At 35.0% G+C, this 9,081-nt stretch overlaps 1 pseudogene; it reads right to left on the minus strand.

Moving 5' to 3' along the window:
* Nucleotides 1-5,728: 5,728 nt before the first annotated feature.
* On the minus strand, nucleotides 5,729-6,887 carry LOC143690501 (taste receptor type 2 member 9-like; annotated as a pseudogene).
* Between the last annotated feature and the right edge of the window lie 2,194 nt (nucleotides 6,888-9,081).

A 9,081-nucleotide genomic window follows, 5' to 3' on the forward strand; every position in this document is an offset into this window, starting at 1 on the left:
TGCAACTATCTTTACCTCTTTTATTGTAATCTGTCTTGTGATGGAAGCTGGAATGATAGAGACTGTAGGTATCTTCATTAAATCCCAATTAGGCTTGACAAACAACCTGGTTGATGATCCCTGGTCTGGGTATTCTATGACCGTTTATCTTCTCTGCAGGTTGTACTTTTCCACATATGGTTCATTTAGGCTGAGCTGTGGTTTACCAAGATGCAAATTGAGTTGATTCCCTTTCGTGGTTCTGTACTGCCTTCTGAGGTTGTTTGACAAATTCGGGATTTATTTTTCTGCGATGCATTCTAATAACCTCAATACGGTTGCCAGATTTAGCACATAAAAATACAGGCTGCTCAGTTAAATTTTAATTTCAGATAGACAATGAATAATTTTTTTTAGTGTATGCACCAAATTGCATGAAATTAGTACTTCCAAGAAGTACTGACATTGAAATTTAACTGGGAGATTCATGATTTTGCTGATGATAATAATATTGATTATTAGTAACGGATTCAAGTTTGGGTATACACATTCAGAGCTGTATATTTGCAGGGTATTTAAAAGGTTATCACTGAATATAGACTATTTGGTTCCAAAAGAAGTATTTCTCAGTTGTTCAGATGGGCAATTATATGCCACAATCTCTCTTAAAATAATACATTGCTCATAAGTCAAGTGACATTTATTGGTTACTTAGGGTATGATGCTATATATAATAAGGTACATAGTGATAGATGACAATATTGCCTTTAGATTTTTCCTCTCATTTAAGATGTTTTCAAGTGCAGTTGTATGTATAAGAGAGGATGAAAAATTCCTGCATTTCTCCACCCTTCTTCATACCAAATTGTATCTGAGCATCTAGAACCTCATTTCTTTTTTTCTGTCAGACAGGGGACTGATGGTTAAATTGACCTCATCTTTGCAAGCTAATTTTTGTTTTGAAATAGCTCCTTTTATTTAGAGTTACTGAAAAATACTTTGCTACATAAGGTTTCCATAAAATACTGGAGTTCACACCTTCCTGGTAATGACTGCCTTGTCTTTTCCTTCCTTAGGGACAAATCTTCATACCTGAGACACAGCCCTGATTTTTCTGACACATTGCTTCATTATGTAGCCATATTTACAGTTGACTATTTTCTCTAATTTGGAAATGATCCCTGACCTAAAGCAAAACATTTTCTTCTCCACAGTGTGTCCTAGTAAATGACACATAGTTACAATCACAGTAACTATAATAATAATACCTTCACTGGCATATATTTTAGATGAAATATTTTTGCTTTATTGCATATAAGTATGCATTTTATGCATGTCAGTATTGTATAGGATAAAGGTCAGAGTTAAGAAAAAAATAAATTCTACAAAAGAGCATTTTGTCAAATGCAAACAGTTTTAACTATAGCATCACTGAAGATTCTTGCTAGTGTGAAATGGAAAACAAAACCTGGAAGTTTGTACTTCAGACTAATGGGAGAATAAGTTTCTTGGAAGTACTAATCTTATAAAATACTTCTTTATGTTATCTAAACTTGCAAAAAAATTAAAATTTATCCCAGCACAGAATTTACAGGCACTCCGTGGAATGTCAATATATCCCATCAAAGGCATTTCAATTCTTCTGCCTTGCAGGTAAATAGAAACATAAATAGCTAGGGTATTAGAAATAAAACCAACAAGATTCATGTCTCCAGGCTGGAAACATTGCTACCTTACAGAATTAATTTTGAGTAATTCTAAGCAGAAAAAAATGGTAATTATCAGGATTGAGTATTTTAATTATGATAAAAGGAAATTAGCAGATTGAAATGAACCAGAATTATAAATAGAACATTGGGGGGGGGGGGGGAGTCAAATATATAAACAGATCAGAAGAGACATGACCTTAGATGTGCCCGGCTAAGTACTTCAGTCATACTCTAGTGAGACAGGATGTTATGCTCACGGTAGCACCACCTTTTATTAATGGCTCTTCTTTCTTTTCTTCTATTTGTGTGTGTGTGTGTGTGTGTGATTTACCCTGTATGCATGTATTACAGACATACATTACTTTTTTAGTGACAGTATATAATTATTCCATAACACATGCTATTTTTTTTCACAATTAATTTCTTTTTTAAAGTCCTGATGCAAAGAACCTCTGAAGGAGTTGTTAAGGAAAGGAACCTGAGAGAGGTGGTCTAATTATCAATTCTTTTCATCCTTTTATCCAGAGTGTGAAGAGGAACTTAGCAACACCCATTAGAGAGGTATGTTTGAATGAGTTCTATTGCTATCTGGGTGCTATATGAAAAGCAATTTATTTGAAAGGAAATTTAGTTTCAAGGGAAATAAATAGGAGATGTCACACTAAGGTTAATCAAAAGTATTACCTGAGATACTACCTAATGCATCACTCAATTAGGAGAAGAGAGCTGATATATTTAACCAGAAAGCAGCCATTCACAGGGCAGGGGAGAGCTCAGGTTCTTGTTCATAAGCCAAACTTGAATGACCCAGCAGAGCCCTGAAGAAGCCAATTAAGGGTCAGCAGTGAAAATGTATGAGAGAGAGACAGAGAGAGAGAGAGAAATCAGCAACTGCAACTCAGGCAAACTTTACCATGGTTCAAAACAAAATCGTAAAGGAATTTAACAAGACAATATATGCCTAACATTTGTAATGAGAGGACAAAAAGAGAAGTGTGAACTCTGAAATTTTCAGAGGAAATGGAAAATGAGAATGTTTGGGTGTAAAGAGACATAATAGATGTATTTATTAGCTTTCTAATAATTTTTAATAATAGTTTTGTAGTAGTTTTATTATTATTTCTAAATAGTAACACTTTCTAAGTGTCCAAAATAAGGATTAACTGGAAACAAATAACAGATCTATAAGAAAATTAGATTTTTTTTTTTTGACATGGGCAGGCATCAGGAAACAAACCCAGGTCTCTGGCATAACAGGCGAAAACTCTGCCACCATCGCCCACCCAGAAAATTACATTTTTTATTAGAAAATAAGATTTGGTTTTAAAGTCCATTAATAAAGCTAAGATTTTTACATCATGAAGGCTATTTTTTCCACATCTCAGTAACCTGACAGATGACTATCTCAGCTTATTTTCAAGAATTTAAATAAATGAGTGACCTGAGGGATAGACAGCTTCTATAATCTTTCCAAACATCATAGCTAATTAGCTTTCTATTATATAGCAACTAAAGGTCACCAAAAGAGAAGCCAAATAGTATATAAAGAGGAAGAAGAGAAATGAAGTCAGTTTTCACGGCTCCTTAATTGCCCTCTGTGTGCTGGGGTCTGGAAAACCTGTAGCAATGAGTTTCATTTACTGGGTATATCTCCATGGGAACATAATTAAAAAGAAAACTGAGATAAGTGACACACAATAAATGGGACAATTGTCAACAAGTTAAAGAGAGTCAGTACATTAAAGTGTTGAATTTTACTCACATGGAACATATCAGTGATAGTTCTGTTTTCCAACGATATGAAACCCATAATCACAACCCAGTATCATTAGTAGTTCAAAACTGATCAACAAGGCATTGGCCAAGCATCTCAACAGGACCTGTGAACAACCCTGTCAATCCTCCACTTCAGCTGGAGAAAAAAGTAGGTGGGAGATTGATTATATCAAAGAAAGAGAAGATACTGATGTAGGTGGCAACCAGACATGCAACTGGCTAATGAGTGTGAGAAGACATCAGTGACTATATTTAGCTTATGGTTTTCATTAACATCTAGGTAAAGCACCATTATGAGGCCATTAAGTACTATTACACAGAGCAAATGAATTCTGAAGATAGCTAAACTGGTAAGGTTGTTGACTGAACACTTCATCTCAAATATCACTGCAGATGAGTTAGTTTACAGATGACCAAATGGAGAATGATATAAAAATTCCTTGAACCATGAAATAATGCTTTCATCTCCTGCCTCTGAAATAGGATTTTTACATTTGTGAAGATCAAACCAACTGGTTGCTCCAAAGAAACAGTTCACCCAGTTATTTGCCTAGGTAAATTATAATTATCACTCTTTAGTGAGTGATAACGGAAGCTTTCTGCTGAACCAGCTCTTATGCAAATGCAAACAGATTTTATTTCATGAATTTGCAATAGGATTTTTGTTCTAAAGTTCTGCATATGTGAACTTATCCAATTGCATTTTGAATAGGGCACTACAAAAAGCAAACAAAATCGCAAGTGTTTAATATCAAGCTTTGTAAATGAAATTTCATTTAATCACCATAAGTTATACATTACCTAGAAATCAGGTCTCTTAGGTTTTATTTTGGCAAATGCTCAGTGCCGTCAGGTTTTACAGAGTTAACACTCAGCTATAGGGTAACAATTTTGTCTTAATTTAGATGGTTAATTGGGGAATAACATGATATGGATCTAATTATAAATATCATAGTACAATAAGGCAGGTACATGGCAATATTTACTATAAATTTGTTTTCTGTGCAGTCAGTTATTAGAAGTGCAAGATGCCAGATAGAGATTTGTTATCTTTAGTTTTGATATGAGAAGTGCTCTCTTTGATAATTTACTTTCTGAAATAGTATCTGTTGAATAATAAGGATTTTCATCTAAAATGAAGAAAACTCACACAAAATTATTGTAGTTTTAATCAACTCCTTTTATGAAACTTATGATCTCACAATCCATATTATAGTCATTTCTGTAGATGAGGTAATCACATAAACAAATAGATGCTGTTTTGCCAAAAAAATATTTTCAGGGAACAGTATTAATTCTACTATTAAATTAGATTTATTCTTTTTGAGAAAACATAACTTGGCCCACAACAAAATGCAATCCAGGTAATACAAATCACAATACACTAGGGTTCTTCTTCCTGTGTTTAAATAATTTGCCATTGCTTATGTAGTATTTTTCCTGCTTCTTACACTTGCCTAATGTGTAACAGGAAAGCATGAAATTCATAATTTTGAAAAAGTGAGTTATCTATAAAATATTACTGGAAATAAAGTAGAAGAGAGAATAAGTCAAAGGGAGAAGATATGGAAAAGATCCCTGAGTCTAGAAGGGTAGAGAGCATATTCCAAAGAATCTTTGAGGGCTGGATCCTAACACTGCCACTGTCCGCTAGAAGTAATTATGAATCATCCTGACCACTGGGATTCTAAGTCTTCTTTCTCAAGAAGATATGGTATAAACATTCCTAACTTAGTATGGAAGCCCCTTTTCTGGTCAAACCTTCATTCTTGAGCATCACCTCTTTTCCAACATTGTATTTATCTTAGACAGAAAATCACCAAAGCCTATCTTTCTCTCTTGATCAAAGCAAACTATTACAGAAATGAAGGGCAGAAAAGGCAAGGTTGGCCTTAGACTCAAAGTTTTTTACACTGATTTTATAGGAGGGGCTGATGTACTGCAAAATCTCTTCCCCACAGACCGTTGGCCTGAAATTTTCCACCCATTGACTTCAAGGCCTTTGCCAGTATCTGGCAGGAAGAAATAGAACCTTTTTGCATTTAGGCAATGATAAGCAATGTTTGTGTGGAATTTAGATTAGTTTTTCCTGCAAGGACAAATAAAACATAGTGGTTCAAGGATAACATTCAATTAAAAAACAAACAAGACGGAAATGTGAAGGAACACAAAAAGAATCTTTAGAGTAATTATAGATATTAATGATTTCCAATAGCATAGTAAAAAAAATGAATGCAGTAACTTGGGAGAAAGGAGAAAGTCTTTCATTGGTTCTTTCTCTTCATAGTTAGGATTTTCCGCAGGGCTCTCAAAGAAACAAAGGGTTTCCTTCTTTTGTGAAAACGCTTCACAAACTTTAGTCCCTTCAGAAAAGCCTCCTTCAATGGCTGGATGGAAAATGACAGTTATTATGACACCAGATATCACCATTAATTTTGCCTCAGGAACCAGAAAGCTAGACATGACTGCAGGAAAGTACACAATGCAGAGGGGCAGGAAGATGACTGCTGCCTTTATGGCCCTATGTGGACCTCTGTGCCAAGGTCTCTGGACCTTCTGGAATGAAGTCTCATCTGCTTAGTGTCTCCAAACAGGGAAAAAAGTAGTAAGAGAAATGAGATCACAGATAGAAGAAAGGGGAATGCAGCGCCCAGGTTTAGAAATATCTGTTTGAAAGCCCTTTGGAATTTACTCACCTGAAGTTCCAAGTTATGTCTTTTCACAGTTGACTTTGAAGTAATAATGGAAATCATCATTCAAATGTTTGCTCATTGCAACAAGAAGAAGAACACGAGAAAGGACCCAAGAAGAATCCCAACCTGATAATCTTGAGCTTCATCCAGAGGAAAACTGAGTGGGAGATATTGGCTATCTTGGGTAAACAGAAGATGTTGACACAAGAAGTAAATCAGACACTTGAATGACTGGTAAATGTCCAGAAACACTCATTAGTTTGTCATTGACATGTATTTCTGAAAGAGGACCATTACAAAACCATCTAATGATATTATATACAACAAACAGATTCTGGAGATGGCCAAGCCGACTGCGAGGATGTCAACCAAGGAGTTATCCCTGCTCTTGAGTCAGCCAATACAGCTAACCAGTGCATTGAATCCATTTCCCCAAATCCCTATCATCAATTACCAGTAATCAGGGTCATATATATTGCCTCCATTGTACTTGGCATGTCAGCAAAGAGTTCTGATTTTGAATATCGCTGATGATGAATTGATTTCCAGCTTACCAGTGAAGGATGATAAACAATGCTTACCACTTGGGTCATGATGCAGTTGTCTTTATCTGTCCTCCTTGTCAGCCTTGAGTCAAGTCAAGAAGATGGCCAGTTCTATTCTGGGTGAGAACTGCCTAAAGACTTCACTGTTTGAAGCCAGTAATTTCCATCATGTGTAGTGATGCTTGAAATTCTCTAAGATGCAAATGAGAATGGATCTGATTTTTTGAATTGAAATAACCTTTCTTATTTTAAGCTTTTTATATTTTGTGTTCATCAATCTGAGCTATGAACTATGAACTTCAGAAAGGAGTCAATTAATTACAAAATACAGCTAAAATCTAATTTGGAAATGGACTAATTTGGCATCATTACTATCTATACTTACTTGTAAAGTACTCCCAAAATTTAAGCTATTTTGTACAAATGCAGGTTGAAGAGCTTAAAAATAATTGTTGAATTAAAAGTGTAGTCAATTAGCATTAATAATTTAAACCTTAAAATAACACATTGATTTCATTAATTAGGATAACTCAGCTAGGGTGACAGTTGTTTTCTAATTTTAATAAACATATGCTTTGCCAAACAAATACTCTACCTAGAAAGTGAAATTGCTTGCCTAAGGCTATTTGTTATCTTTAGCTTTATTCCATATAAAGAGTGTTCTTAAAAGCATGGACTGCCTCCCTAGTCACCTAAGGTGTGATAAGGATTGTACCTTTCAGCTTCTAAAACTTCATCTCTGTTGCTTAACTACAAGCTCTCTCACCCAGTACTCTGGGAAACTGAACACTAAAGACACTCTGGCTTTGGTAATCAACTCTTCTTACTGGAGTTGCACCTTAGAACCTATTTTTTGTATTATGGTTTGTTAAAATATGAGGGTAATCTATTTTATAGTGCTTTTATAAGAACATAACATTTCAAAAGGCAAAACATTTTTGATAGAATTCTACCATTTGGATGCCAAATTTCTTTGGTTTCATTATTTAAAGCACACAGCATCTAAATCCATAGAACAAATAATCAAATCTCATACTGAGATTCTCTTGCATTAAAACACCATAGCTGGCCACGGTGGTTCAGCAGGCAGAGTTCTCACCTGCCGTGCTGGAGACCCAGGTTTGGTTCCCGTACCTGCCCACATTACAAACAAACAAAGAAAAAGCTCTAATATTTCACCAACTTAACACGTCATCTGGAGGCTTTCTGGCTGTGGTACAACTGGAGGGGCAGCTCTGTCAGAAGGAAACACAAAATAATCTCAGTCAAATGCCCCAGCGTCATTTGCATATGTATTCTAAGAATAGTGGTAGTAACAGAAACTGAATATAGGAACTAGGAACAAAGAATCTCACTCATTAAGTGAGGATAGGCTCAAGTAACTTTTCATATATTTTAAAAGCCATTTAAATTTCTTTTTTGTATGTGAACTGTTTATATTCTTTGTTGTTGTTATTGCTTTACCTTTTTATGAATTTCTAGGTCTTGATATTTTCTGGAGATTAGCAACTTTTCTGTTATGAATTGACAATATTTCCCAGGTTTGTTATTTGTCTTTAGCTTTTTCGTATAGCTATTTTCCTTAATGCAAGCAAATAATTTCAAACTTCATATAGTCATATTCATCAGCCTTTTCTCTTATGATTTCTGGATTCTAAGTTACAGTTAGAAAGCTTTACCCATTGAAATGTTTCCACATTTTTCTCCATAATTTTTACTGTTTGTCTTTTTTATATTTAAAATTTTAAACCATATCTATCTATCTATATATTTTTTTACATTGTCAATCTTATTTTGCCACAGAAGCAACTTGTTCCAATTATATTGATTTGGTAAGCCATCTCTGCACTCCCTTGCACCACCTGCTTTCAAATGCTACCATTATTTAAGCGATAATTTCCCTTATATATTTGCAGAATCAAGTGACTACTGCCTTTTTCTTTTATTGCATTCATGATAACTAAAAGGTCTGTGAATGGTATGACTATTACCAACTACATAGGACAATGTATAACAGCTCAGTGAGGATGATGGGATGCTGGAATGTCAGTGCTTAGCTAGTAAAGACAAGATGGATACAGACCATATTGAAAAATAAGGACTAGATGATTAGTATATTTTGACCCTCAGGTATCCTTGGTGGTGCCTAAGTGATCATGGTATATTTAGGAATGAAAGAGATGGGCAGTCTACAAAAATCCTACTCGATCTTTATAACAAGAAATGTCCTGGGCTTGGTAGCCAGAAAAATTACTTGAATTGCCACAAGGAAATCACAGCTTTCACCTCATTTCCAGTCATAACCTATTTTACAAATCCAGAGCCCTCTGACTATAAAAGAAACCAGAGAAACTTCCAGGAGCCCCAGCCAGAGCCTAG

Source organism: Tamandua tetradactyla, chromosome 7, assembly GCF_023851605.1.
Source record: "Tamandua tetradactyla isolate mTamTet1 chromosome 7, mTamTet1.pri, whole genome shotgun sequence".
Taxonomy (NCBI): domain Eukaryota; kingdom Metazoa; phylum Chordata; class Mammalia; order Pilosa; family Myrmecophagidae; genus Tamandua; species Tamandua tetradactyla.